The sequence below is a fragment of the Cibotium barometz genome, chromosome 2 (assembly GCF_041138505.1).
Source record: "Cibotium barometz isolate CiBa-2024 chromosome 2, ASM4113850v1, whole genome shotgun sequence".
Lineage (NCBI taxonomy): Eukaryota > Viridiplantae > Streptophyta > Polypodiopsida > Cyatheales > Cibotiaceae > Cibotium > Cibotium barometz.
In genome coordinates, this window is record NC_141047.1 from 3,019,115 (window position 1) to 3,033,898 (window position 14,784).

A 14,784-nucleotide genomic window follows, 5' to 3' on the forward strand; every position below is an offset into this window, starting at 1 on the left:
CTCTCTCTCTCTCTCTCTCTCTCTCTCTCTCTCTCTCTCTCTCTCTCTGAAAAGATGATCTGACTCCACTTCCTTAGGAGCTTCCATGAAGTTTGTTGATGTCGTTTCTTATCCACTGGGTTTGCTGTAGCAGTCTCTTGCCATGTGTCCTGGCTTTTCCACAGTTTTGGAAAGTGATGGTCCTTCCTCGTACTCTACCTCTTTCTCGTCATCGTCCTCGAGAGAATCCTCCTCAGGTGAAGAATGCTTTTTTTTCTCGTGCTGTTGAGTCTAGCCTTTTCTTCTCTTTGCCTCTGGTCTCTTGCTCTAGTAGAGCTCCTTCTATCTTTTTTAGCTTCAATTCAGGTACATTCTTTAGTGTTGCTACAATGTTTTCATATTCACCTTTGTCCACACTCTTCAGAAGCACTGTTAGTGCCTCATCATCTTCTGTCTTTTTGCCAATAGCTGCCAGTTGTTGCTTAATGCTTTTATATTTGTTCAAGTGTGTGATTAAAGATTCACTTTCCTTCATGTCCAATTTCTAGAATTGTATTAACAGATTTATCTTTGAATTTTTTGCTTGTGTTCCAAATAATTTTTTAAGTTCATCCAATGCATCTTTTGCCCACTGTATCCTTGTGATGTGATGAATGATTTCATCATTTAAACTGAGTGCGATAAGTCCCAATGCTTTTTCAATCCTCCTCTTCCACTCATTTTTCCCTCTCACCTCTTTGCATTCATCTCTTCCCTCAACTAGCCCCCACAGATTTTTCCTCATGAGCAGATACATGGTTTTTGTCTGCCATGTGTAAAACTGCTCCCCATAAATTTGGCTATCTCTTGTGCCGCCGTACTCATGATGATGTGAAGGGGATCTTACCTCTTGATCAAATTTCAAGATTCAAGGGCAATGTCTACCCTTTTACAACTCAATATAAGGTTTAGGTGGTGATGATTACAACAGCTTTATCAGCATAAAATCACCAAAAATTACATTAAACCAAGGGTAACAAATCTGTACGGAAGGGTTGGAGTATTGAACCATCTCCGAATTGCAATTTGAAATTATAGGGATCTGTATCAGATACCAAATGGTTGATTTGAACCCGTAATTGCACTGAAAAATAGTGATTAGTATTGATTAATCATTGATTAGTAAACTAATCATCTATTTTAAGTGCAAAAAACAGAGTATGCGGGGAGTCCAGATCTAAGGCCTTAGAGTTCAAATGAGCTTAAATCCTTTCAAGGCTATCAATGGCAATTAGTCTAGTAGAGAATTAAGCCAAGAAAGACAAGATTTGACCAAACATTGAATGCTTAATCTCTGTTTTACCAAAGTCACCTGTAGATTTGATGAAGAGCTTAGATCTCATTGTAGACTTGATCAAATCAAAATCTGTCTTCACCATGTTGTAGAGCACCCTTGCAAACCACCAGGGGCAAGAGGAATTATAGCAATTTGATCTGGAGTAGTAGAGATCTCATTTCTCCTTCAGAAATGTGGCGCCAGCAATTTAGCAAAAATTGGCAGCTACGCTTGGCGGTTTGCGATTTTGTTTGAATGGGATGGCTAGCTATGGTTGCCTAGAATTATTTGTCCTAATAGTGCTTCTGGAGGGAGATCAAGCCCCTCTACTGGCTAGGGGTGCAAAGAGCTAGTTGAAAAGAGGTAAAAATCTTAATTATCTACTAATCCTAATTAGCCAAGTGATAATGGGCTCACAAATCGATGGATTCTAGGGCTAGGCTCTGATAATATGTTAAATTTGCACCTATGGTGGATCAAATGCTAGAATCCACATCATTAACAAAGAGATTAGATGATAATTAAGACGTGATCAGTGAGCAATTAACTGGTAGCTTAATGTAGGCATGGATAATGAAAAACTAGCAAATTCTCATTAGGCCAATGCCTCAATTTATAGAGTTTACATCCAAGCATCTATTCCCACTGATTTCTCCTTGATTCACTCCACCTCTTTTGCTTGATTCTCTCCACCTCTTCCCAGAATATCTCCACACCTCCTAAATCTCCTCATGCTACCCTTTATTCTCTCCTTGTAAATACTTCTCACCTTTTCACAGGCTCTCTTACATTTATAGATTCTCTTTTACAGCCTATTCACTTGTATATGTCAACACCTCCCCTCAAGTGAATACTCCTAGCACACCTGGACCCTATACAAAGTTTCCCTCTTACTTGATAGTCTGCGACCAGTGCCTCAAGTCCCTAAACTCATACTCCTTGACACTCTCTCTCTCTATGTGTCCAAGGCTACTACAAGTGCCCGTGACCTTGACCAAAGTGCCCATACATACATCTACCACATGGCCGACATCATCGGTGGCTGAGAGGTGGTTTTACTTTGTTGGGGCAGGTTACATTCGGTTGTAGGGTTTCTCTCTCTCTCTCTCTCTCTCTCTCTCTCTCTCTCTCTCTCTCTCTCTCTCTCTCTCTCTCTCTCTCTCTCTCTCTGAAAAGATGATTTGACTCCACTTCCTTAGGAGCTTCCATGAAGTTTGTTGATGTCGTTTCTTATCCACTGGGTTTGCTGTAGCAGTCTCTTGCCATGTGTCCTGGCTTTTCCACAGTTTTGGAAAGTGATGGTCCTTCCTCGTACTCTACCTCTTTCTCGTCATCGTCCTCGAGAGAATCCTCCTCAGGTGAAGAATGCTTTTTTTTCTCGTGCTGTTGAGTCTAGCCTTTTCTTCTCTTTGCCTCTGGTCTCTTGCTCTAGTAGAGCTCCTTCTATCTTTTTTAGCTTCAATTCAGGTACATTCTTTAGTGTTGCTACAATGTTTTCATATTCACCTTTGTCCACACTCTTCAGAAGCACTGTTAGTGCCTCATCATCTTCTGTCTTTTTGCCAATAGCTGCCAGTTGTTGCTTAATGCTTTTATATTTGTTCAAGTGTGTGATTAAAGATTCACTTTCCTTCATGTCCAATTTCTAGAATTGTATTAACAGATTTATCTTTGAATTTTTTGCTTGTGTTCCAAATAATTTTTTAAGTTCATCCAATGCATCTTTTGCCCACTGTATCCTTGTGATGTGATGAATGATTTCATCATTTAAACTGAGTGCGATAAGTCCCAATGCTTTTTCAATCCTCCTCTTCCACTCATTTTTCCCTCTCACCTCTTTGCATTCATCTCTTCCCTCAACTAGCCCCCACAGATTTTTCCTCATGAGCAGATACATGGTTTTTGTCTGCCATGTGTAAAACTGCTCCCCATAAATTTGGCTATCTCTTGTGCCGCCGTACTCATGATGATGTGAAGGGGATCTTACCTCTTGATCAAATTTCAAGATTCAAGGGCAATGTCTACCCTTTTACAACTCAATATAAGGTTTAGGTGGTGATGATTACAACAGCTTTATCAGCATAAAATCACCAAAAATTACATTAAACCAAGGGTAACAAATCTGTACGGAAGGGTTGGAGTATTGAACCATCTCCGAATTGCAATTTGAAATTATAGGGATCTGTATCAGATACCAAATGGTTGATTTGAACCCGTAATTGCACTGAAAAATAGTGATTAGTATTGATTAATCATTGATTAGTAAACTAATCATCTATTTTAAGTGCAAAAAACAGAGTATGCGGGGAGTCCAGATCTAAGGCCTTAGAGTTCAAATGAGCTTAAATCCTTTCAAGGCTATCAATGGCAATTAGTGTAGTAGAGAATTAAGCCAAGAAAGACAAGATTTGACCAAACATTGAATGCTTAATCTCTGTTTTACCAAAGTCACCTGTAGATTTGATGAAGAGCTTAGATCTCATTGTAGACTTGATCAAATCAAAATCTGTCTTCACCATGTTGTAGAGCACCCTTGCAAACCACCAGGGGCAAGAGGAATTATAGCAATTTGATCTGGAGTAGTAGAGATCTCATTTCTCCTTCAGAAATGTGGCGCCAGCAATTTAGCAAAAATTGGCAGCTACGCTTGGCGGTTTGCGATTTTGTTTGAATGGGATGGCTAGCTATGGTTGCCTAGAATTATTTGTCCTAATAGTGCTTCTGGAGGGAGATCAAGCCCCTCTACTGGCTAGGGGTGCAAAGAGCTAGTTGAAAAGAGGTAAAAATCTTAATTATCTACTAATCCTAATTAGCCAAGTGATAATGGGCTCACAAATCGATGGATTCTAGGGCTAGGCTCTGATAATATGTTAAATTTGCACCTATGGTGGATCAAATGCTAGAATCCACATCATTAACAAAGAGATTAGATGATAATTAAGACGTGATCAGTGAGCAATTAACTGGTAGCTTAATGTAGGCATGGATAATGAAAAACTAGCAAATTCTCATTAGGCCAATGCCTCAATTTATAGAGTTTACATCCAAGCATCTATTCCCACTGATTTCTCCTTGATTCACTCCACCTCTTTTGCTTGATTCTCTCCACCTCTTCCCAGAATATCTCCACACCTCCTAAATCTCCTCATGCTACCCTTTATTCTCTCCTTGTAAATACTTCTCACCTTTTCACAGGCTCTCTTACATTTATAGATTCTCTTTTACAGCCTATTCACTTGTATATGTCAACACCTCCCCTCAAGTGAATACTCCTAGCACACCTGGACCCTATACAAAGTTTCCCTCTTACTTGATAGTATGCGACCAGTGCCTCAAGTCCCTAAACTCATACTCCTTGACACTCTCTCTCTCTATGTGTCCAAGGCTACTACAAGTGCCCGTGACCTTGACCAAAGTGCCCATACATACATCTACCACATGGCCGACATCATCGGTGGCTGAGAGGTGGTTTTACTTTGTTGGGGCAGGTTACATTCGGTTGTAGGGTTTCTCTCTCTCTCTCTCTCTCTCTCTCTCTCTCTCTCTCTCTCTCTCTCTCTCTGAAAAGATGATCTGACTCCACTTCCTTAGGAGCTTCCATGAAGTTTGTTGATGTCGTTTCTTATCCACTGGGTTTGCTGTAGCAGTCTCTTGCCATGTGTCCTGGCTTTTCCACAGTTTTGGAAAGTGATGGTCCTTCCTCGTACTCTACCTCTTTCTCGTCATCGTCCTCGAGAGAATCCTCCTCAGGTGAAGAATGCTTTCTTTTCTCGTGCTGTTGAGTCTAGCCTTTTCTTCTCTTTGCCTCTGGTCTCTTGCTCTAGTAGAGCTCCTTCTATCTTTTTTAGCTTCAATTCAGGTACATTCTTTAGTGTTGCTACAATGTTTTCATATTCACCTTTGTCCACACTCTTCAGAAGCACTGTTAGTGCCTCATCATCTTCTGTCTTTTTGCCAATAGCTGCCAGTTGTTGCTTAATGCTTTTATATTTGTTCAAGTGTGTGATTAAAGATTCACTTTCCTTCATGTCCAATTTCTAGAATTGTATTAACAGATTTATCTTTGAATTTTTTGCTTGTGTTCCAAATAATTTTTTAAGTTCATCCAATGCATCTTTTGCCCACTGTATCCTTGTGATGTGATGAATGATTTCATCATTTAAACTGAGTGCGATAAGTCCCAATGCTTTTTCAATCCTCCTCTTCCACTCATTTTTCCCTCTCACCTCTTTGCATTCATCTCTTCCCTCAACTAGCCCCCACAGATTTTTCCTCATGAGCAGATACATGGTTTTTGTCGGCCATGTGTAAAACTGCTCCCGATAAATTTGGCTATCTCTTGTGCCGCCGTACTCATGATGATGTGAAGGGGATCTTACCTCTTGATCAAATTTCAAGATTCAAGGGCAATGTCTACCCTTTTACAACTCAATATAGGGTTTAGGTGGTGATGATTACAACAGCTTTATCAGCATAAAATCACCAAAAATTACATTAAACCAAGGGTAACAAATCTGTACGGAAGGGTTGGAGTATCAAACCATCTCCGAATTGCAATCTGAAATTATAGGGATCTGTATCAGATACCAAATGGTTGATTTGAACCCGTAATTGCACTGAAAAATAATGATTAGTATTGATTAATCATTGATTAGTAAACTAATCATCTGTTTTGTGTGCAAAAAACAGAGTATGCGGGGAGTCCAGATCTAAGGCCTTAGAGTTCAAATGAGCTTAAATCCTTTCAAGGCTATCAATCGCAGTTAGTCTAGTAGAGAATTAAGCCAAGAAAGACAAGATTTGACCAAACATTGAATGCTTAATCTCTGTTTTACCAAAGTCACCTGTAGATTTGATGAAGAGCTTAGATCTCACTGTAGACTTGATCAAATCAAAATCTGTCTTCACCAGCTTGTAGAGCACCCCTGAAAACCAATAGGGCCAAGAGGAATTATAGCAATTTGATCTGGAGTAGTAGAGATCTCATTTCTCCTTGAGAAATATGGCACCAGCGATTTAGCAAAAATTGGCAGCTACGCTTGGCGGTTTGCGATTTTGTTTGAATGGGATGGCTAGCTATGGTTGCCTAGAATTATTTGCCCTAATAGTGCTTCTGGAGGGAGATCAAGCCCCTCTACTGGCTAGGGGTGCAAAGAGCTAGTTGAAAAGAGGTAAAAATCTTAATTATCTACTAATCCTAATTAGCCAAGTGATAATGGGCTCACAAATCGATGGATTCTAGGGCTAGGCTCTGATAATATGTTAAATTTGCACCTATGGTGGATCAAATGCTAGAATCCACATCATTAACAAAGAGATTAGATGATAATTAAGACGTGATCAGTGAGCAATTAACTGGTAGCTTAATGTAGGCATGGATAATGAAAAACTAGCAAATTCTCATTAGGTCAATGCCTCAATTTATAGAGTTTACATCCAAGCATCTATTCCCACTGATTTCTCCTTGATTCACTCCACCTCTTTTGCTTGATTCTCTCCACCTCTTCCCAGAATATCTCCACACCTCCTAAATCTTCTCATGCTACCCTTTATTCGCTCCTTGTAAATACTTCTCACCTTTTCACAGGCTCTCTTACATTTATAGATTCTCTTTTACAGCCTATTCACTTGTATATGTCAACACCTCCCCTCAAGTGAATACTCCTAGCACACCTGGACCCTATACAAAGTTTCCCTCTTACTTGATAGTCTGCGACCAGTGCCTCAAGTCCCTAAACTCATACTCCTTGACACTCTCTCTCTCTATGTATCCAAGGCTACTACAAGTGCCCGTGACCTTGACCAAAGTGCCCATACATACATCTACCACATGGCCGACATCATCGGTGGCTGAGAGGTGGTTTTACTTTGTTGGGGCAGGTTACATTCGGTTGTAGGGTTTCTCTCTCTCTCTCTCTCTCTCTCTCTCTCTCTCTCTCTCTCTCTCTCTCTCTCTGAAAAGATGATCTGACTCCACTTCCTTAGGAGCTTCCATGAAGTTTGTTGATGTCGTTTCTTATCCACTGGGTTTGCTGTAGCAGTCTCTTGCCATGTGTCCTGGCTTTTCCACAGTTTTGGAAAGTGATGGTCCTTCCTCGTACTCTACCTCTTTCTCGTCATCGTCCTCGAGAGAATCCTCCTCAGGTGAAGAATGCTTTTTTTTCTCGTGCTGTTGAGTCTAGCCTTTTCTTCTCTTTGCCTCTGGTCTCTTGCTCTAGTAGAGCTCCTTCTATCTTTTTTAGCTTTAATTCAGGTACATTCTTTAGTGTTGCTACAATGTTTTCATATTCACCTTTGTCCACACTCTTCAGAAGCACTGTTAGTGCCTCATCATCTTCTGTCTTTTTGCCAATAGCTGCCAGTTGTTGCTTAATGCTTTTATATTTGTTCAAGTGTGTGATTAAAGATTCACTTTCCTTCATGTCCAATTTCTAGAATTGTATTAACAGATTTATCTTTGAATTTTTTGCTTGTGTTCCAAATAATTTTTTAAGTTCATCCAATGCATCTTTTGCCCACTGTATCCTTGTGATGTGATGAATGATTTCATCATTTAAACTGAGTGCGATAAGTCCCAATGCTTTTTCAATCCTCCTTTTCCACTCATTTTTCCCTCTCACCTCTTTGCATTCATCTCTTCCCTCAACTAGCCCCCACAGATTTTTCCTCATGAGCAGATACATGGTTTTTGTCTGCCATGTGTAAAACTGCTCCCCATAAATTTGGCTATCTCTTGTGCCGCCGTACTCATGATGATGTGAAGGGGATCTTACCTCTTGATCAAATTTCAAGATTCAAGGGCAATGTCTACCCTTTTACAACTCAATATAAGGTTTAGGTGGTGATGATTACAACAGCTTTATCAGCATAAAATCACCAAAAATTACATTAAACCAAGGGTAACAAATCTGTACGGAAGGGTTGGAGTATTGAACCATCTCCGAATTGCAATTTGAAATTATAGGGATCTGTATCAGATACCAAATGGTTGATTTGAACCCGTAATTGCACTGAAAAATAGTGATTAGTATTGATTAATCATTGATTAGTAAACTAATCATCTATTTTAAGTGCAGAAAACAGAGTATGCGGGGAGTCCAGATCTAAGGCCTTAGAGTTCAAATGAGCTTAAATCCTTTCAAGGCTATCAATGGCAATTAGTCTAGTAGAGAATTAAGCCAAGAAAGACAAGATTTGACCAAACATTGAATGCTTAATCTCTGTTTTACCAAAGTCACCTGTAGATTTGATGAAGAGCTTAGATCTCATTGTAGACTTGATCAAATCAAAATCTGTCTTCACCATGTTGTAGAGCACCCTTGCAAACCACCAGGGGCAAGAGGAATTATAGCAATTTGATCTGGAGTAGTAGAGATCTCATTTCTCCTTCAGAAATGTGGCGCCAGCAATTTAGCAAAAATTGGCAGCTACGCTTGGCGGTTTGCGATTTTGTTTGAATGGGATGGCTAGCTATGGTTGCCTAGAATTATTTGTCCTAATAGTGCTTCTGGAGGGAGATCAAGCCCCTCTACTGGCTAGGGGTGCAAAGAGCTAGTTGAAAAGAGGTAAAAATCTTAATTATCTACTAATCCTAATTAGCCAAGTGATAATGGGCTCACAAATCGATGGATTCTAGGGCTAGGCTCTGATAATATGTTAAATTTGCACCTATGGTGGATCAAATGCTAGAATCCACATCATTAACAAAGAGATTAGATGATAATTAAGACGTGATCAGTGAGCAATTAACTGGTAGCTTAATGTAGGCATGGATAATGAAAAACTAGCAAATTCTCATTAGGCCAATGCCTCAATTTATAGAGTTTACATCCAAGCATCTATTCCCACTGATTTCTCCTTGATTCACTCCACCTCTTTTGCTTGATTCTCTCCACCTCTTCCCAGAATATCTCCACACCTCCTAAATCTCCTCATGCTACCCTTTATTCTCTCCTTGTAAATACTTCTCACCTTTTCACAGGCTCTATTACATTTATAGATTCTCTTTTACAGCCTATTCACTTGTATATGTCAACACCTCCCCTCAAGTGAATACTCCTAGCACACCTGGACCCTATACAAAGTTTCCCTCTTACTTGATAGTCTGCGACCAGTGCCTCAAGTCCCTAAACTCATACTCCTTGACACTCTCTCTCTCTATGTGTCCAAGGCTACTACAAGTGCCCGTGACCTTGACCAAAGTGCCCATACATACATCTACCACATGGCCGACATCATCGGTGGCTGAGAGGTGGTTTTACTTTGTTGGGGCAGGTTACATTCGGTTGTAGGGTTTCTCTCTCTCTCTCTCTCTCTCTCTCTCTCTCTCTCTCTCTCTCTCTCTCTCTCTCTCTCTCTCTGAAAAGATGATCTGACTCCACTTCCTTAGGAGCTTCCATGAAGTTTGTTGATGTCGTTTCTTATCCACTGGGTTTGCTGTAGCAGTCTCTTGCCATGTGTCCTGGCTTTTCCACAGTTTTGGAAAGTGATGGTCCTTCCTCGTACTCTACCTCTTTCTCGTCATCGTCCTCGAGAGAATCCTCCTCAGGTGAAGAATGCTTTTTTTTCTCGTGCTGTTGAGTCTAGCCTTTTCTTCTCTTTGCCTCTGGTCTCTTGCTCTAGTAGAGCTCCTTCTATCTTTTTTAGCTTCAATTCAGGTACATTCTTTAGTGTTGCTACAATGTTTTCATATTCACCTTTGTCCACACTCTTCAGAAGCACTGTTAGTGCCTCATCATCTTCTGTCTTTTTGCCAATAGCTGCCAGTTGTTGCTTAATGCTTTTATATTTGTTCAAGTGTGTGATTAAAGATTCACTTTCCTTCATGTCCAATTTCTAGAATTGTATTAACAGATTTATCTTTGAATTTTTTGCTTGTGTTCCAAATAATTTTTTAAGTTCATCCAATGCATCTTTTGCCCACTGTATCCTTGTGATGTGATGAATGATTTCATCATTTAAACTGAGTGCGATAAGTCCCAATGCTTTTTCAATCCTCCTCTTCCACTCATTTTTCCCTCTCACCTCTTTGCATTCATCTCTTCCCTCAACTAGCCCCCACAGATTTTTCCTCATGAGCAGATACATGGTTTTTGTCTGCCATGTGTAAAACTGCTCCCCATAAATTTGGCTATCTCTTGTGCCGCCGTACTCATGATGATGTGAAGGGGATCTTACCTCTTGATCAAATTTCAAGATTCAAGGGCAATGTCTACCCTTTTACAACTCAATATAAGGTTTAGGTGGTGATGATTACAACAGCTTTATCAGCATAAAATCACCAAAAATTACATTAAACCAAGGGTAACAAATCTGTACGGAAGGGTTGGAGTATTGAACCATCTCCGAATTGCAATTTGAAATTATAGGGATCTGTATCAGATACCAAATGGTTGATTTGAACCCGTAATTGCACTGAAAAATAGTGATTAGTATTGATTAATCATTGATTAGTAAACTAATCATCTATTTTAAGTGCAAAAAACAGAGTATGCGGGGAGTCCAGATCTAAGGCCTTAGAGTTCAAATGAGCTTAAATCCTTTCAAGGCTATCAATGGCAATTAGTCTAGTAGAGAATTAAGCCAAGAAAGACAAGATTTGACCAAACATTGAATGCTTAATCTCTGTTTTACCAAAGTCACCTGTAGATTTGATGAAGAGCTTAGATCTCATTGTAGACTTGATCAAATCAAAATCTGTCTTCACCATGTTGTAGAGCACCCTTGCAAACCACCAGGGGCAAGAGGAATTATAGCAATTTGATCTGGAGTAGTAGAGATCTCATTTCTCCTTCAGAAATGTGGCGCCAGCAATTTAGCAAAAATTGGCAGCTACGCTTGGCGGTTTGCGATTTTGTTTGAATGGGATGGCTAGCTATGGTTGCCTAGAATTATTTGTCCTAATAGTGCTTCTGGAGGGAGATCAAGCCCCTCTACTGGCTAGGGGTGCAAAGAGCTAGTTGAAAAGAGGTAAAAATCTTAATTATCTACTAATCCTAATTAGCCAAGTGATAATGGGCTCACAAATCGATGGATTCTAGGGCTAGGCTCTGATAATATGTTAAATTTGCACCTATGGTGGATCAAATGCTAGAATCCACATCATTAACAAAGAGATTAGATGATAATTAAGACGTGATCAGTGAGCAATTAACTGGTAGCTTAATGTAGGCATGGATAATGAAAAACTAGCAAATTCTCATTAGGCCAATGCCTCAATTTATAGAGTTTACATCCAAGCATCTATTCCCACTGATTTCTCCTTGATTCACTCCACCTCTTTTGCTTGATTCTCTCCACCTCTTCCCAGAATATCTCCACACCTCCTAAATCTCCTCATGCTACCCTTTATTCTCTCCTTGTAAATACTTCTCACCTTTTCACAGGCTCTCTTACATTTATAGATTCTCTTTTACAGCCTATTCACTTGTATATGTCAACACCTCCCCTCAAGTGAATACTCCTAGCACACCTGGACCCTATACAAAGTTTCCCTCTTACTTGATAGTCTGCGACCAGTGCCTCAAGTCCCTAAACTCATACTCCTTGACACTCTCTCTCTCTATGTGTCCAAGGCTACTACAAGTGCCCGTGACCTTGACCAAAGTGCCCATACATACATCTACCACATGGCCGACATCATCGGTGGCTGAGAGGTGGTTTTACTTTGTTGGGGCAGGTTACATTCGGTTGTAGGGTTTCTCTCTCTCTCTCTCTCTCTCTCTCTCTCTCTCTCTCAAAAGATGATCTGACTCCACTTCCTTAGGAGCTTCCATGAAGTTTGTTGATGTCGTTTCTTATCCACTGGGTTTGCTGTAGCAGTCTCTTGCCATGTGTCCTGGCTTTTCCACAGTTTTGGAAAGTGATGGTCCTTCCTCGTACTCTACCTCTTTCTCGTCATCGTCCTCGAGAGAATCCTCCTCAGGTGAAGAATGCTTTTTTTTCTCGTGCTGTTGAGTCTAGCCTTTTCTTCTCTTTGCCTCTGGTCTCTTGCTCTAGTAGAGCTCCTTCTATCTTTTTTAGCTTCAATTCAGGTACATTCTTTAGTGTTGCTACAATGTTTTCATATTCACCTTTGTCCACACTCTTCAGAAGCACTGTTAGTGCCTCATCATCTTCTGTCTTTTTGCCAATAGCTGCCAGTTGTTGCTTAATGCTTTTATATTTGTTCAAGTGTGTGATTAAAGATTCACTTTCTTTCATGTCCAATTTCTAGAATTGTATTAACAGATTTATCTTTGAATTTTTTGCTTGTGTTCCAAATAATTTTTTAAGTTCATCCAATGCATCCTTTGCCCACTGTATCCTTGTGATGTGATGAATGATTTCATCATTTAAACTGAGTGCGATAAGTCCCAATGCTTTTTCAATCCTCCTCTTCCACTCATTTTTCCCTCTCACCTCTTTGCATTCATCTCTTCCCTCAACTAGCCCCCACAGATTTTTCCTCATGAGCAGATACATGGTTTTTGTCGGCCATGTGTAAAACTGCTCCCGATAAATTTGGCTATCTCTTGTGCCGCCGTACTCATGATGATGTGAAGGGGATCTTACCTCTTGATCAAATTTCAAGATTCAAGGGCAATGTCTACCCTTTTACAACTCAATATAAGGTTTAGGTGGTGATGATTATTAAGAGACTAAGGTTGAGTAGAAGGGTGAGAGAAGGGTGTGAGTGTGAATGGACTTGAGGTCCACTTGTTCACCTATTTAAAGGTGAGGCCATGAGGCATTTTGCATGAGAGCAAGGCCTAGTTGTATGTGTAAGCAACTTAATAAGCAAGAGTTCTTTCTTGTATTTTGTGAGTCCCTCTCCTCCACACACTTGATCTTTCATGAGTACCACGTTTTTTTTATCATGGTATCAGAGCCTAGGTGATTTGAACCATTTGTGGTGTAGATTAGGTCAAATTTATCCATTTTTTCCTCATCTTCCTTGTGTGGAGCTCAACCCTCTCATGGTTGAGGAGCTACAGCAGCTTGTAGAGTGGATATTTCTCTGAGAAATCAACTAAGGAGTTGTAGAGCAGGCCGAGGCGCATCATTTCGTACAGCTAATGAGCTCTATACTTCTCTTTCCGACGCGGAATTATCCACGAACCAAAACGGAGCCAAAACGCTGCTGGAGCCCTGGCCGTACAGCCATACGGCGCGTGTGAGCTATCATTGGTGATGCAGTCTTAGGGCTATTGTAGCCCAACGTGTGGAGATGCCACAGCTGCAAGCTTAGCCCAAATAGTCGACTGTAGCGCTGGCGGGAACTGAAAAACCAGAAGGAGGTCTCTTTGTTTTCTCAAGCTCTCCATTAAAGCTTGCATTTGTGGGTTTTTCTTGCTCAATCATCACTCCCTTCCTCTAATCACTCAAGTATGAGTGTGAATGGATATTGCTGGTCTTTCTCTTCATTTTGAAGTGGCTTTCATCCACTTGAGGTAGTGCATAAACCTCATGCCCGTCAAGCTTCAACACCGACATCAAGTTTTAAGCTTTCAAAGTGATTAAAGTGTGCTTCTAAGCACTAATTGTGTTGTTTAACACTAATCACTCTGTTAATCCAGCAAAGGGAGGTTATCTTAAAGTGTTTTTAAACACTCATAGTGTTATTAAACACTAATGGTGAGTTAATCACCAAAATAAGTGTTATTTTACACTAAAAATGTGCTTTTTGAGCACTAATTGTGTTTTATACACACAAATGGTGATATTAATCATCAACTAAAGTGTTGCTAAACACTAAGGTGGTCTTAATCATCAAAGAATGAGGTCATCTACATTACGGAGGCTCTTCTTCATCAACATGGAGGCCGGGCACACACCATAAGTGCTACATTTCAAGTCTTCATCATCAACCGCTTCTTCCAAAGAGGAATAGTTCAACCATGAACCAATTATCTTCATCTCATGAGCTAAAGAGGTTGAAGAATTCTGGTTTTTTCATCATCAAACTCAGATTTTTGATGGGTTTTAAACTTGAACACATGTACACTAAGTGTTCATTTACAATGTTTATGTGTATTACCCTTGAGGCCCTTGTTTGTAAGAGGCATAGGCAAGCCATAAGCCGTATGCTCTCGTTTCCCAAGCCCAAGGCACTTCATTCCGCTGCATATTCTGATTTTTCATCGTGTAAGATGAGTTGTAACAATGAGCATAGAATCCTTAAGTGCTCTACCTTATTGGTTGTCATGATTTTAAGCATTTTTTGGCATTACTTTTGTAAGAGGCATTGGCAACATTATGAGCCATGTCCTCTCCTTGAGCCAAAGATGATAATCCTTATTTGTTTGAGTATTTACCTCAACCAATTACTCATTAAGCTTGTAACTTCAAACCCTAAAGGGTATCTTGTAACTAACATGCATAAAAGCTATTGTAATTGTGGAGTAGACACTGCCCTTGACCAATGCATAAGGCAAGTGGTAAGACCCTCCCTTTCCCTTCCCCATTTAAATCTACCTCACTACCCATGGAGGAGATATGGTATTCAAGGA